We start from the raw sequence: 4,349 nt of genomic DNA, 5'->3' as shown, positions 1-4,349 counted from the left end.
CTACGCTACAGAAGCGGCTGACTCAGACAAGAGTGCTCTCCCTGGTAATTACAAAATACCTCCTGGCACGGATATCAAGACACGCTTCTTTGTCCTGTTGAATTGAACGGCAGAGAAGCCGCGTATCAGCAGCCATTATTGTCTGAAATGGATGGGGGTAATCACTCCGGCTCCTCTGAGTTCTGCAGGGGTAATGAATTGCCACGCTGTGTCTCTTGGACAAGAGCCACACTGAGAATCACTTGCACCCAGGCCATTGTTCTGCCAGGATATAATAAGAATTCCCAGTATGACAAATACAGTATATAGAGAGAAGATGAAGTGGCTGGGAGAAGAATTAGGAGAATTTCTATAGCTCTGCACAATAAGTATTGAACCTAGATGACGAAGGGCTACAACATACTTTTGTTTTGAGCTCAACAATTAACAATTGGCCTCAGCAACATTTTGAATTCATTAAAACAAAAGGAGGCAATAAATATATATATATATATTCAAGCATTTTTCCATATTTTAAGCACTGGAGTGGACCAAGTAATTTTAAAGTGATAGTTCACGCAAATATGAAATTTACCTAGCTGCACCTTGTTCCATACATGACTTTCTTTCTTCTGTGGAACACATTTTGTCAATTATTATGAAAGTCAGTGAGATCCATTATTGTTTCAGACCCCTTTGATTATTACATTTATATTACAAATAACTATCCATTTAACCATTTTAACCATTTAAAAACCCATATTATTATACAGTTTGAATTAGATTTTATTTTTAGATTTTTCTTTTTAATGTTAGTTACATTTTAATAATTTGTATTAAATGTCAAAAAACAAAATCCTCTATTGTGTGGTGTCATTAAAGGGGTCATATGATGCGATTTAAAATTTTCCTTTCTCTTTGGAGTGTTACAAGCTCTTGGTGAATAAAGAAGATCTGTAAAGTTGCAAAGACTAAAGTCTCAAATCCAAAGAGATATTCTTTATTAAAGTTCTCGTCCACCGCCCCAAACGGATCATTCTAACACGCCCCTACATATCTACGTCAGAATGTGGGAAGATTTGCATAACGCCGCCCAGATGTTCACGCAAAGAAAGAAGGCATACCTTTTATTCTCATTGGAGTATTGTTGTTGCCACCACCGCCATGTCGTATAGATGCTGTGCGTTTCAGTGTGAAAGCGAAACTACTTTGTTTGGCCTTCCAAAAGAGGACGATATCCGCTTCATCATGCCTGGGGCTGATCCGTGCTGGTCGCTGAGGAAATATATCAACTTTGCACTGTGGACGAAGCGGAGTCCAGCCCGGGGTCGTCACATGTGGTTGCTGCAAGCCCAAGGTTAGCGCCTTTGTAGAATCCGCCTGCCGCACTGTTCTCAAGCCGCCCGCCTCTGCTCATTCAAGCCGGCCGCAGCTCACTCTAGGCCTCCGGCCTCTGCTCACTCAAGGCCGCGGTGTGTAACGCTGTTTCGTTGAGAAATTGAAACTACTTTGTTTTTGCCTTCCAAAGGAGGACATGACTAGAAATCATGTTTATATCACGTTTATAAAGGATTTTATGTTTATGTCTCGTCGCTCCGGTCGGACAAGACATCACAATATGTTAAGAGGCGTAACATTTCCGTCACACGCTTGAGGCATTCGGCCAATCACAACGCACTGGATAGCTGGCCAATCACAGCACACCTCGCTTTCAGAGCGATAAGCTTCGTAAAAACTGACGCGTTTCAGAAGGCGGGGCATAGAGGAGAAACAATAATGTATGTGGAAAATAATGTTTTTTTTTTTTTTTTAAATTAAACCGCATAAACACATTTCATTACACCAAATACACAAAAAAAAATTATTTTTAGCAGCACCGTATGACTCCTTTAAGATTATTTAACTGCTCCCAATCGAGATGGAGCGTCCCAAACTCTAATCGTAAATATCAAACATGACTCTTGATCAGGCTGCTTCTGACGTCCTTGACAATACTAACTTAATATTGAGGGGGCGACATGTCCCTCTCAACATCTAAGTGGTATCACAAAATTCACCTCAAAGGGCTTTGATTAAAAAAAAACTTGTCACAGTAAACTAGGTTTCAGTGGCACTGATCTATAATCATTAGACATAAATTGGCACTGTAAGTGCTTTTCGCTTCATAGCTTGTGGCTGATTTGAATGCACAGAGGGGATAATGTGGAACTGACGTGGCCATTTCACCTTTTGTGTGTGTGGTCCATACTTGGCTTTTAAAGGTGAGACATATAATTTAGCACTGGGAAATATAAGTCACTGCCATGGAAACATGATGTCACATCCTTGAAAAGCTTTGATTGTTTTTGATTGTTATTCCTGTCGAAAACTACTTCTCAAGTGTTTCCTCACAGCACTTCTTGAGGAATTTAGTGTCGAGAGTCTATGCTAATTTTCTGGATCGTTCTCTGAAATTTTACAGTGGTACAGAATATTAAACTCAGTTCTGTGTCGTGCTGTCAGTTCCTGTCATTATTGGTTTTGAAGGACTTCTGCAAATCGCCTCCTAATCAGGGTAATTGATTTTTATGAGCAGAGCCCTTCGCAGCAGGCTGCTGGCTTTACAGCCCCTCTTGGATATAAAAGGTAGGCGCTCCAGCGGAAAGGTTAACAGCCACTGCGGCAAGAGGAGAGCGGCTTTGCACTATACTTTTTATCTTTTCTATCCACAGGCTAATTCATAATGGAGCCACCTTGACCCCATAAAGCACCCAGGGCTCCCTGTCCCCTCAGAAGCGCACTTCGACCTGTCACACTTGATCTACAGTTTAATTCGATGCTGGAACATGCAATTTCTGCCACACCGTCACAGGTTGTGTTGCTCTATACCACAAGAAAGGTCAGTAGAAGCATGTATAAATATCCGGCTGAAACATCAAGTGTGCCCTTGTCAGTTTGAGCTTGGGTGGCAATAGCCAAACAGATCCAGAGTGTCCAATCATGTCTGATATTGATAAACAGAGCATGGATTTTGACGTCTGACCCAGCAGCATTGAACTATTTAGCATTATCAGAGCAACTCTGCAGGCTGTTTAATTCTCATGCATGGGTAGAAACAGGAAAAATAGGCAAATAATAAAATGAGAATAGCCTAAGGCTTGGCAGCCATGGCTCACGATGCTGTGCAATTAGTCTTTTGTTTGATGTAGCAGAATTCTGGTAATAAAAAATCTTCCCAATTGAAGTTTCCGTTTTTTTGTTTTGTTTTTTTGTTAACAGCCTGAAAGCATCATCTGTAATGCAAGGTAAAGATGTAAAATACAACTTTATGAATCCCAAGAAGGAAATGTATCATATTAAAGCCTATATGGTTATTTCCTCTGACAAGATGATTGAGAATCAAATATTCATAATGAGAGACTTGTGTTACTTCATAAAAGCAGATGTGTCAGTTTGAAAAAGTTTGCAACTGAGTGTAATGAAAACAAAATGCCTTTTCTTTTTTAAATGAAGATTCAAAATCCATTAAATATTAAGCACTGTTTGAATTGTTCCTTCTCTTTATTGTACTGGTTTAAATGTGTCATGGTCAGTAAGCCCATGGGAAATTAAAGGGGACAGTTATAGTAGAATCAAATCATTTAACCCCTATTTTTAGACTAGTAGTCCCATGGGACAGTGAGTTAGGCCACTTGTAATTTATGTGTAGGCTATTTAAACTAATGAGGTACAAGACAGATCCCAGTTCTGTAATTTGATGGATAACTGTCTATCAATGAGAAAAAAAAAATTGGGGTTCATTTCAGTTATAAAAGGAACAGTGTAAGTGTAACTATATGTGGTTTGTTTGATTTATGTATGTAAATTTGATAAATTAATTTGGGGTTCATTTCAGTTTATATATATATATATATATATATATATTTGTATACAATTTAAGCATGTCACTGCTGGAATATTCATGGCATCTATTCAAAGACAATAAGTAGCATATGGCTTATACAGAAATTTGTTTCTGATATTGTAATACAGTATTACACTGAAGTAGCCTAGCTGTTTAAAAAAAAAAATTAAAAATAGAAGCAGCATAAAACAGGCATCATACACAGTAGTGCGATAAAAATATAAAACAGAACGATCTTGAAGTCAGATCTTTAGTCATTATTTTCACGCATTATCCGTAAAAATCCAGTTTCCATTCTAACCCTTTAAAATCTGAGTTAAAGTCTCCTGCGCGCTCTTCTTGAGCCAAAATGGCGCCTATGACTAATTAGCTGTCTAACGTATAGCCAGTAAAAACGTTGAATTATGTTGTTGTCTTTATTCAAATTCCTCATATTTCTTAACCAATATCGTATTATATGTTATTAATACTGCTGTTACTGTACCAC

This window comes from Cyprinus carpio, chromosome A2, assembly GCF_018340385.1.
Source record: "Cyprinus carpio isolate SPL01 chromosome A2, ASM1834038v1, whole genome shotgun sequence".
NCBI lineage: Eukaryota > Metazoa > Chordata > Actinopteri > Cypriniformes > Cyprinidae > Cyprinus > Cyprinus carpio.
This window is presented reverse-complemented; position numbering follows the sequence as displayed.